The sequence below is a fragment of the Molossus molossus genome, unplaced genomic scaffold (assembly GCF_014108415.1).
Source record: "Molossus molossus isolate mMolMol1 unplaced genomic scaffold, mMolMol1.p scaffold_m16_p_11, whole genome shotgun sequence".
In the NCBI taxonomy this organism is placed as follows: Eukaryota; Metazoa; Chordata; class Mammalia; order Chiroptera; family Molossidae; genus Molossus; species Molossus molossus.
Window position 1 is genome coordinate 9,084,997 of NW_023425346.1, and position 11,887 is coordinate 9,096,883.

The window sequence follows — 11,887 nt, forward strand, 5'->3', positions numbered from 1 at the left end:
CACATGTAGCAAATCTAGTCCAGGCCTTCCTACTGGCAGCCACTAAGTGAACTTGACAGTCGATCCGTATCCAGTCAACAACACACAGGTTGTGACTGCTCGTCGTGGCCAAGCATTGCTAGAGCGGAGGCTCAGGAGACAATTGTTCCCACATCCTCTGTGTTCATCTGGTACTTGAAGGATTTCATGACTCACTTAAGCTTTGATTCATGTGGAATTTATTTCCTTGTAACATATAAAGTGAAGATCTAAATCAAATTCTTTTATAGTTGGGTAGCCAATTGTCCCAATACCAAAAATGGAGTAATCCTGTTTTTAAAATGCCATCTTGATTATATAGTAACTTCCTGTATACACTGGGTGACTATACTTTCTAAATTATCTGTCTATCCATGCGCTTGCACCATATCTGATGGGCTTATTGCTGCCCTTTACATTTATTTTTCAAACTTTTCCTGGATAATCATGTTTGTGTATCTTTCCATATTAACTTAGAACTAACTTGACTAGTGCAGTTCCATGAAAAATTCTGTTGGTATTTTCATTATGATTGTGTTGATGTGTAGATTTAGGGAGAACTGACATCCTTATAATGCTGAATCTTTTTTAGCTAAGAATGTGGTATAAGTTCACATTTGTATCCTACAGTAGCATTCAAAATGTTTCCTTCACATAGATTTTGCACATTTTTTATTTTATTTATTTATTTTTAAACAGATGAAGACCACACTTCCCCCCCCTTTATTGATTTTAGAGAGAGAGAGAGCGAGAAAGAGAGAGAGAGAAACATCGACGTGAAAGGGACACATTGAGTGGCCACCACCCGCACGACCAACCAGGGCCGGGGACAAACTGCAACCAAGGTACACGCCCCTAGCGGAAACCGAACTCGGGACTCTCCGGTCCACAGGCCAGTGCTCCAAACGCTGAGCCAAACTGGCCAGGGCAATTTTGCACATTTTTTAAAAAGTTCATTTCTAGGTTGCTTTTGCAAATGGAGTCTTTCCTCTATTGTGTTTTAGTACTAATTGTTGTCTGTATATTTGAAGATTATTGATAACAGAATAGTAATTTGGTATTCAGTTACCTTGCTCGATTATTTCAGTCATTTAAAATGAGTTTTTCAATTAAATATTGTGAGTTTCTCAGGAAAATGGTCGAAGAATCTCCAAACAGTGATGGCTCATCTCTTCCCCTTTCCAGTTTGATGCCCCTTCCATTGCATTGGCTGGGACTTCAGAAGCATGGTGACATGATGGCAGTGTTCCTAGTACCTCTAGCCTGGTTCTGGGTTAAAATATATAAACGTTAGTCTATGGCCCAGCCAGTGTGACTCAGTGGTTGAGTGTCTACCTATGGACCTAGAGATCGCTGGTTTGATTCCAGGTCAGGGCACATGCCCAGTTTTGGGCTCGATCTCCAGTAGGAGGTGTGCAGGAGTCAGCCAAGTAATGTTTCTCTTTCATTGATGTTTCTATCTTTCTCTCCCTCTCCTTTTCTCTCTCTCTAAAATATCAATAAAACCTATTTTTAAAAAATGTTAGTCTATGGCTTTATCCACCTAGTCTAACTTATTTAAAGTTTTTTAAATCAAAATAAATACTGGATTTTATTAATGTTTTTTAGAACATGGAGTTAAAGAAAAGAACCTAGAAGATTTCAGAGACCGAAAGGGTCGCATAATGAATAGCGTTGGACTTCTTAACATCAACCCAGACATCACCAGTCGAAGCTGCCTCCAGCATTCCAGGGGAAGATGATTTCCAACCAAGATTTACGCATCCAGCCAAACTGTCAATCAATTATCCAAAAACTGAACTCCCATATGCAGTTTCCAAGGAAGCTACTGGCATGCATATTACAACAAACGAAGGGAATAAACCAAGAAAGAAGATGGCTCAGGATCTAAGAAACAAGGATCCAACACAGGAGAGCGATGAAAGGAATTCTCAGGGTAATGATGAAGACGAATTTCAGGACTTCTGTACAGTCAGGGAGAAGCAGGAGGACAGAGGGCCTCAGAGAAAAATAGAACTGATAGGCTCCCAGATGTGTTTAAATATATTGCTAGAAGTTTAGACATGTGTGTGGGAAGAAGTAGTGATGTTATGTCAAAAACTGATAAAATAAAAAAACTGAAGTAATCACTAACTTCAGGGGAAAAAAACTGCAGAAGATAGCAATTATAACCATAATGTAGTATTTGTTTATCTGTGTATAATGTATATGTAGGTATAATAATGTAAAGGCTGAGTATTGATTAGCAACTGTGGTAGAATTGTATCGAGAGGAAAAGTGTGGGCTTGTGTGTGGCGTCTTGTGAAGCAGCAGAATCTTCTATAGGAAGAAGCCAAAAACAAAACACAAAATTAAAAACCTAATGCCCTGGCAGGTTTGGTTCAGTGGTTAGAGTATCAGCCCATGGACAGATGGGTCTCAGGTTCGATTCCTGGTCCAGGGCACATATCCGGGTTGCAAGTTCGATCCTGGCCCCAGTCAGGGTCTTTCAGAGGACAACCAATAGATGTGTCTCTCTCACATCCACGTTTCTTCCTCTCTCTCTCTCTCATTTTCTCTCTCTCTCTCCCTCTGTCCCTCCCTCCCTCCTTCCTCTCTATCTAAAAAAATAAATAAATAAAATCAATGGAAAAATATCCTCGGGTAAGGATTTAAAAAAATAAACTTCTTTCTAAAAAGAACAAACAAACTAACAATAATGGTAAAAAAAAAAAAAAAAAGGATACTTAGAAACATGGCACTAAACGTCAGAAGGAATAGCTAAAAGAGTTTAGAATAGTTGCCTCTGAGGAGTTGGGTGGTAATAGGAAGAGACAGGACTGCTGCTTTTCATTACCAGCTTCCTGGTACCATTTTACTTTAAAATTGTCTGTATATATATTTTAATAAAAATAGAAATTTAATTTTAAAATATTCACTGACTCTGCTCTTAGTAAAATTTGGACAGACCAAGATGCTAGTCCCAGTTCTGCAAATTAGCAGCTATTGTGACCCTGGGCAAGCTTCTCGGGTCTCTGAGCCTCCACTTTTTTCATCTAGAAAGTTGAGATAATACAGGTACTGTGCCAGAGTCGCAGAATTACTGAGATAATACAGGTACTGTGCCAGTGTCGCAGAATTACTGAGATAACACAGGTACTGTGCCAGTGTCGCGGAGTTACTGAGATAACACAGGTACTGTGCCAGTGTCGCAGAATTACTGAGGAGATGAGATGAGATCGTACCTGGGCCTGCACATAGAAGCATCCAATCAAAGGTGTCTACTCTCATGGTTATCGTTTCAAGTTTCACTTCCTTCAACTCCTAAGGGATTAACCATGAAAAACTCAGTTAACTTCTCTGAGCCTCATCTTTAAGTCTGGAATGAGCTCGTTCACCAGGGACCCACCAAGATGGGCCGTGTTCACAACAAGACCATGAAGAAGGCGTCCTGGGTCATCACTGAGAAGTACTCCACGCGCCCGGGCAGAGACGTCCACACCAGCAGGTGCGTGTGCGAGGACATCGCCAGTATCCCCAGAAAGAAGCTCCGGAATGAGACGGTGGGCTCTGGCCACATCCGCTGAGGCGGAGTCACAGAGGCCCCGCAGAGGTGCCTCCATCACGCTGCAGGAAGAGGAGAGAGAGAGGAGAGGAATATGTTCCCGAGGTCTTAGCCCTGGATCAGGAGATACTTGAAGTTGGTCCTGACATGAGGGAAATTCTGAAGCTCTTGGACTTTGGCAGTCTCTCCAACTTGCTGGTCACGCAGCCTACAGTTGGGGTGAATTTCAAAACACCACATAGAGCCGTTTGATTCTTTCTGGACTGTGATATTATCAATAAACCATGGGCAACCTTTGAAAAAACTGGAATGAAATATTTCAAGCCTCTGAGCAGATAAACGGGATAATGAGTGTGGAGCACCGGGCACCTGTCCCTCCAGCCCTCAGATTCCCCTCGACAATGGGAAAGTCCTCTTGGGGTTTTGTGAGAAGGAAATGAACTAACATAGCTGAAATCTCTAGCAGACTGCCAAGGACACATTTCTTTACTTTAAAAAGCTAGCCATGCTTAAGACTAACGACTTTCTTAAATCATAAAAGTTAAGTACCCCTCAAACTTATATAGTGCTGGATGTCAATTATATCTCAATAAAACTGAAAGAAAAAAAATCTTGAAAATAAGAAAAGCTGACTGTAGAAAATTGGGAAAATTTAGAAAAGTTAAAAAAATACCCCATAACTGCAATGTTTCCTGATGATATTTTTTGCATCTGTTTTGTATTTTATTACATCAGCCAATATTGGCTATATCATGCTGCAGGGCCAACCATACAAAAATCTCAGTGATTTCACAATACAAAAGTTTATTTCTGCTCAGACCCAGATCATTAGAGTCTGGGTCACACTCAGGGGTGCTGCTCCCCATATGGTGGCTCCTGTGACCTTCTGGTCCCTCCGTATCAGCCACACCTGGATGCTGCAGGGGAGGAGAATACCAGAAATCAAACGCTACCACCCCAAAGTGCCGTGGTTCCCTCCCTCTCATTTCATTGGCCAAAGCAAGTCACGTGGCCATATCTGATCTCATGGTGTGAGAAAGTGAGATTCTCCAAGTGCCTGAATGTGGACGGGAGTTGGCTATGGGTGACCAGCGTAATGCCTACCCCACACTTATGGAATTGGGATCTCATTGCGCATACGTTCTGCCTGCTGCTTTTGTCTTGTACCTTTATACCATGAAATATTATTTGAACGTGGGAAACATGCAGATATAAGTGGTATGACACAGTTTCCTTCTTCCTTTTTCTCTTCTTCCTCTTATGCTTCTAATTTAGGGAGCTGTGTGTGCCCAGGCCCCAGTCTCTGCCTGCCCTGGCTCCAGCCGCCTCCCCTGCCCCTCCTGGTGACGCAGGACCGCCAGGCCCTGTCAGCCCTTCCCGGGAGAGCTTGTGCAGTTCCAGGGTGTCATCCCCTCCAGAAGTAACACGTTTTGAGGTGAGGCCCAGAGAACCTGCTGAACAACTGCCGGGTTAACAGCTCCACACGTGGGGTGCGGCCGACGACGCTCGGCTGGGGCCTCCTTGCGCAGTCAGCTGGGGGTGTGAATGTGCAGTGTTAAAAGTGACACCAGAGTGGTGGAGGCGTCACTGTCAGCTGTTGCAAGCGATGACACCCGGGCCTGCAGGGTTGGGTGAGAGCTCAGGGGCGGCAGCCCCTCCTCGCTTGGGTGCCAGGATCCCAGGGACGGGCAGGAAGGGGTCCGGGAGGAAGTGAGCTTGGCCAGCCCACTGAAGGGCAGGATCTGTCCCAGGATGCAAACCACGGGCACCGACCTGTGGATGGCGAGGAACACGTCGAGGTCAAGAGGCTGGGAGCAGGAAGGGAAGGTCGGCGGGCAGGAAGCTTCCCTCTGCGGAGGACTGTCGGTTCTGCTTCCTCCAACAAACTTTTGCTGGGTGCCTGCTCTGATCACAGAGACAACAGTCGTGATTTTCACAAAAGACAACTTCGAAACTTTATAATCCTGTTGTGAAAATGTTACTGAAACACTTTAAACATTTAAAGAAGAACACGAAGAGTGCTTTCACCTGGCACTGGGCTGCGCGGGGAGACGGCCAGGGTTTCGGAGGAGAGGGGGCGGCTGCAGGGCTCCTTCCTGCTCAGCTGCCACCATCCACAGCAGCCCCGGAGAGGAGCAGAGGGAAGAAGAAACAGAAGCAGAGCAGGGAGCAGGGAGGAGGGGGGAGTATTTAATTCTCCAGCAGTGTGTGATGGAGTGAGGCAACCTTGTCGATCCATTTTGCGGATGGAGAAACTGAGACCCAGATGACCTAACCAGCTTTGCCCGGAGGCAGAGCTGCAGCTGGAACTAAGGGAGCCGCCGGTGCATTCTGCAGAAGCACGTTCTCTCACGCGCTGCGGATACAAGTGTAAGATCTGACCTGTGTCCAGCATCAGCCAGGGGCCGGAGCAAGGTCCACTGTAAAGTAAAACTCAAGAACATTCACTCCTTTGGGAGTGAAATAAAACAACTCACCTCTAGCTTTATGGTTTACAAAGCACTCTCTGTTTACTATCTCATTTTCTCCTCACAACAACCCTATGACAAACATTATTATTACCATTTGACAATTCAGGTGACTGAGGCTGGGAGAGAGAGTGCACTGGTTCTTAATGCTCTTTAGGGATGGATGGAGCCCAGGTGGGCGAACCCCACTTCCAGGCACTTTTCTATCTCACAGGTCATGCAGGACAACCCAGATGGTAGCTATTGGCTTGCCCTGTCCCATTCTTCTTCCAGGGTGATGTGCCCTAAAGCCGACTGGTCCAGGAGTAGGGTTAGAGGGAGCCACCCATTGGCTGGCCAGCAGCCAGTCAGACACTTCTATAGGTCTGGGCTAAGTTTGCCCAGGAAGGCCCAGGGATCTGAGGCACTGAGGCAGACATCGGGGGTTAGTGTGCAGTCTGCACGTACCCTCTTCGGAGGTCCGCAAAGCTGCTCTCACTTCTCCATCATCCCCCACCTTCCACATCCTCACATCCTGGAACCTGGACTTGTCCTTTCTCTACCCAAGGTCAGTAGGGTTTCCTGCTCCATGGAAGTCAGGTAGCCCAAGGCACCAAGGAAAGCTGCCCTGCAGAATCCAGGGAGCCTGAGTTCAGCTGCTGGGCCCCAGGAAGGCATCTTCTTCCTTCTGAGATGGCACATTTCTTATGGGAGCCTGGTGCCACCCAGGTCAGAGCTGAGACCTGAGGATGACATTTCTATCACACTTGTGCTGGCGGCCCATCACCTGGCCTGGAAGCCGCCTTGTCCTTGTACCCTCACTGTACTCACGGGCCCAGGGGTGAGCTACTTGCTTTGACAAGGCTTGCAAGCTCCCTTCTTGGTTACGCATTCGAGAAATGTTTGTCGAGCGCCCGTGTGTGTCGAGCACCATGTCTTAGGTGCGCTGCCAGCAGTAGCCCTGGGATCTGTTTTCCTGTTAACCTGGTCTGTTCCCCTGACAACGTTCAGGCCAGAGTGCCATTCCTTCCTCACCAGCACTGCAGCCTGTTCCTCTGGCTTTGCTAGCCCTGCAGCTCCGGGTCAAATGCTGCCACCTCCATTTAATTCCTGGAAAGTTGGGTTTTGGCCCATCTCTCTGTTGGGCTTTGGCTGTGTCCCAGCCCTACAAGCTTAACTTGGACTCTTCTAGATTGGGTCATGTAATGATGGCCATCAAAGAGAATTAGTTGTGAGCCAGCTTTGAGATGCTGCTGGGATAGCAGGGCCCTTGGGAGCCAGAGGCTATTTTCACAGTGTATACATATTCTCAGCTCCCCATCCTAACCACCTCCCCATCTGTACCCCACCCCTCCTTCAAGCTCTCTCCCTTCCTTCACCACCAAATAACCTTGGAGGCGTGACCTCCACAGGCAGCTGTGTTCACCTCTTTCCCTCAACAGTCCCCGGCCCAGCCCCACTGTCCCTGCTCCACAGGTCATCCAGCTGTCTCAACCCTAATCCCACCTCACACGCCCCTCCTTTTCCCTCCCTTCCTCCCTCCAGTCTCCCTCTCTCAGCCTGGGTGTTACTCCAGTTCTTCCCCTCCCCTGACCACATCTGACTCTCCCCTGCTAGTGCATCACGGCCTCAGTTTACAGATGAGAAAACAGGCTCAGAGAATAAGTAAGCTGCCCGCGGCCAGGCAGTGGGAAGTGGGGCAGGGGTGGCACTGAGTCTGTTGGCAGACCCACCAGGGTCGGCCCTGCTCAGCCTGCTGAGCTCCAAATGTGACCAGCCGTCCAGTGAAGTCACGCTGGGGGCCCAGCTTCCACTCCCACCACAGCCCCTCCGACGGCCCCCGCTGGAGGCCACACAGCTTAATATGTATCCAATCTAAACCAAGACGTCATGGGTCCCCTCCGTGTTGCTGTCGTGGTAGGTAAGGCTGTGCATCGCCTGTCTCTCGGGAAGCTGGCGGTGGCTCCCTTCCGCGAGGCTGCTGCTCTTGTTCAGTGTCCCTGGCTGTTGATTTCCTGCTTACGCTGAGAGAGCCTTAGCATTCAAGAAAGCTCACCCTTTGCCATATGTGTTGCAAATATTTTTCCAGTTTTTTTTTTATGGTGGGATTTGAACATAATATGCGGTGGAATTTTCAATATTTATTTTTTGGCTTGACATTCACAGTCAATGCAGTCAGCTTTCTGCCGCGTGCTCCTGGGCTTTGGGGACCGGACGGTCCGCTCACCCTGCCCTGAGCTGCACAGGCTGACCCATGTGGTCCATGCCCAGCTCTGCCCGCCTCCTGTTGTTACCTTCAGGTTCCTCAAAAACAGGGTGAAGGGCACACGTGAGCCCCAGGCCCGGAGGACGCCCTGGTGAGGACGCGGGAGAGCAGAGAGGAGCGGTCAGTCCATCTGTCCCCAAGCAGGGCAGCAGGGGCCTAGGACGCCCACCCACAGGAACGGACTCATCAGCGGGTGGGCGAGAGGCCGGGGAGGGGAGCAGAAGGAATTCGGGGGTCTGGAGGCAGGAGAGATCTGTGCCAGAGCACAACGCGTTCCAGACAGCAGCGTCAGGACGAACGTGTGCGGAAAGATGGCTATTTGGAGGACAGTACGAGTCAGCCGTGGCCCCGAGGGGTGGGAGGGCAGGGCGGGCAGGGGACACGGCGGCTGGCTGGCAGGGGAGCCGCGCCGCACGCTGCTCAGGTTGGGGTGGGAAGTGCCCCGGGTCGTGCGGGGAAGGGGGACAGCCTGGCGCAGCCCGGCGGTGCCCTAATTAAGCCGCGGGTGCATTTCCCAGCCCAACTGTCACCCGCGCTGCGCAAGCCAGGAATGAATATTCCCAAAGCGCCAACAGAAGGAAGTTCTTCATAAAAACGGAGCCTGAGGGCGTGAAGGGAAAACAAGCCCTGTTCACACGCAGGCAGCGCATCCGCTCGGCACAGCCCGAGGGGGCGGGAGCGCGGCGACACCGAGGGGGCGCTGGGGCCCCTGCGCGCAGCTGGGAGGCGCCCGGCAGCTGGAGGCTCTTTTCCTGCCCAGCCGGTGCCCTCTGTGGCCCGCCAGGCTCCTTGCTCCTCTCGGGAGGGGTGCAGGCCGCCCCTTCCACGCAAACGGGCCCCAGGGGGCAGCTTGCCAGTCTCGCCCCTTACAGGGGCGTCCTTGGCCTCAGCGAGAGTCTAGGAGCCCTCGGTTCCCGTGACTGTGACTTTGAGCGAATGACTGCTCCTCTCGGTGCTTCTCATTACTCTCTGAAGCAGGTTAACGACAAGCACTCCTGGCTGGCGTGAGGACCGTAGAAGAGACGCGGGTTCAGCTGGCTGCAGTCCTGGCTCCATACATGAGAGGAGATCGAGGAGTGGAGAGCAGAAAGATCTCTTTAAAGGAATGTCTACCTTCTCTGCTCAGGGGTTTGCCTTCTGTTCCCCCTGGGGCTGCAGGTGCTGCAGGAAGGCTCTTCCACCAGCGGTCATCCTGTGGCACCCTCTGTCTTAGCCTGCCAGCGCTCCCTCCACCCACAAACAGCTGTCAAACCTTCAACAGCCTTGGCTCCAGCTCCTCAGGGCACCTAGGCCCCAGCCAGGTCCCCATCTGGTGGTTCCAAGACCAGCCATGTTGCTTTGCCCCCTCCCCCTGCCGCCCTCCCTCCCTCAGCACCTGGCCCCCTTCAGGCCTACATGGTTATTCACTCGGCCCCAACCTGCCCCCTGGAGCTCAGTGCCACCTTTCTCTTTACCTGCCTGTCTCTCCTCTTGATTGGCAGTTCCTGGGACAGGTGCCTAGCCTCCTCCATTCTGCTTCTCCAGCACCTAGCACAGTACCTGGCACACAGTAGGTGCCTAATGAATATAACTTACAATGCAATGGTGGCCTGGATGGTGTGGGCGAGCAGCACCCACAGGAACTTCTTTCCAACATCTTTAAGCCTACAGCTCCACTGTTGGTCAGTTCTTTGGGCAGGACAGGCTACATAATTTACAGAGCCACTGCAAATGAAAATATGGTTCCTCTGTTAGAAAGTTAAGAATTGCAAGATAGCAACAACAGATTATTACACTAAGCACAGAGCCCTTCTGCCCTGGAGCCCTTCTGCGTGTGGGCCCTGCACCACTGCACAGGCCACACACCCGGAAAGCAGCCCTGTGTTTGGGTCTTGGTGGTTAGATGCTTTGGGTGTCTCCTATTAAAATATTATCACCACCCTCCTCCCCCTTTCTGGGGCAGTGCCTGTAATGTGGTCATGCTCAGCTGAAGAACAGCATTTGCCTTGTTAAGAAAGAGCTGAAAATCCTGGAATCAGTGAGTGAAAATGTGGCCATTCTTCCAGCCAGACAGGCCAATGAAGCTCTGACCCTAAGTGGATTCTCCTTCAGGGTGACTATTAAGCTTCTCAGCCCCTGCCCTGCCCTTTGTCCTGCTAATCAGATATTTTTTGGGTTCTATGACTGTTGTGTGCAGGCTGTGCTCAAAGCCCCAGGGATATTGCAGTGACCAGTATAGATGAAGCCCCTGCCCTCCTAGGGCAGATGTGGTAATGGGAAAGACAGACAATAAATGTAAATAAGGATGCACCAAAAACAAACAAGACATAAATTTAACCAAGGAGGTAAAAGACCTGTACTTGGAAAACTATAAGGCACAGAAGGAAAAAAATCAAAGATGATATGGAAATATATACCATGTTCATGGATAGGAAGAATTAACATCATTAAAATGTCCATACCCAAAACAATCAATAGATTCAAGGCAATCACTGTCAAAATACCAATGGCATATTTTGCAGAACTAGAACAAATAATTCAAAAATTTATATGGAACCATAAAATACCCTGAATATCCTCAGCAATACTGAGAAAGAAAAGCAGAGTTGGGGGGTATCACACTATCTAATATAAGCCTATACTACAAAGCCATAGTAATCATAACAGCATGGTGCTGACATAAAAACAGATAGATTAATGGAACAAAATAGAGAACCTAGAAATAAACCCACGTGTGTATGATCAATTAAGGAGGCAAGAACAAACAATGGGGTAAAGACAGTCTATGCAATAAACATATCTGGGAATAATAGATGCATGAGAAAGAAAGAAAGAAAGAAAGAAAGAAAGAAAGAAAGAAAGAAAGAAAGAAAGAAAGAAAGAAAGAAAGAGAGAGAAAGAGAGAGAGAGAGAAAGAAAGAGAGAGAAAGAAAGAAAAAAAAAGAGAGAGAAAGAAAGAGAGAAAGAAAGAAACTAGACCACCTTCTCACATTATATATAAAAATAAGCTCAAAATGGATTTAAAGACTTAAATGTAAGACTTAAGACCATAAAAATCCTAGAACAAAACATAGGCAGTAAAATCTCAGACATTCCTTGTAACAATATTTTTCTAATATGTCTCCTAGGTCAAGAGAAGCAAAAGAAAAAATAAACTAATGGGACTACATCAAACCAAAAGGTTTTTGCACAGCAATGAAAACCATCAACAAAATGAAAAGACAACCCATGGAACTGGGGAACATATTCACCAATGATACATCTGTTAAGGGGTTAATATCCAAAATGTATAAAGAACTCATACTATTCAACATCAAAAAAACTTAACAATCCAGCCCTGGCTCAGTGGTTAGAGTGTCAGCCCACGGACCAGAGAGACCCGGGTTAGGTTTCCGCTAAGGGCACGTACCTCGGTTGCAGTTTGTCCCTGGCCCCGGTTGGGGTGCTGTATCTGAAGATAAATACAAAAATGTCCTCGGGTGAGGATAAAAAACAACAACAAAAACAAAAACTTAACAATCCAATTAAAACTGAGCAAAGGACTTAAATAGACACTTATTCAAGAAGACATACAGATGGCCAATAGACATATGAAAAGATGCTCAGTGTCACTAATCATCAGAGAAATACAAA

At 48.2% G+C, this 11,887-nt stretch overlaps 1 pseudogene; it reads left to right on the forward strand.

The window, feature by feature from the left end:
- Nucleotides 1-3,410: 3,410 nt before the first annotated feature.
- LOC118625769 lies at nt 3,411-3,814 on the forward strand (annotated as a pseudogene).
- The last annotated feature ends 8,073 nt before the right edge of the window (nt 3,815-11,887 follow it).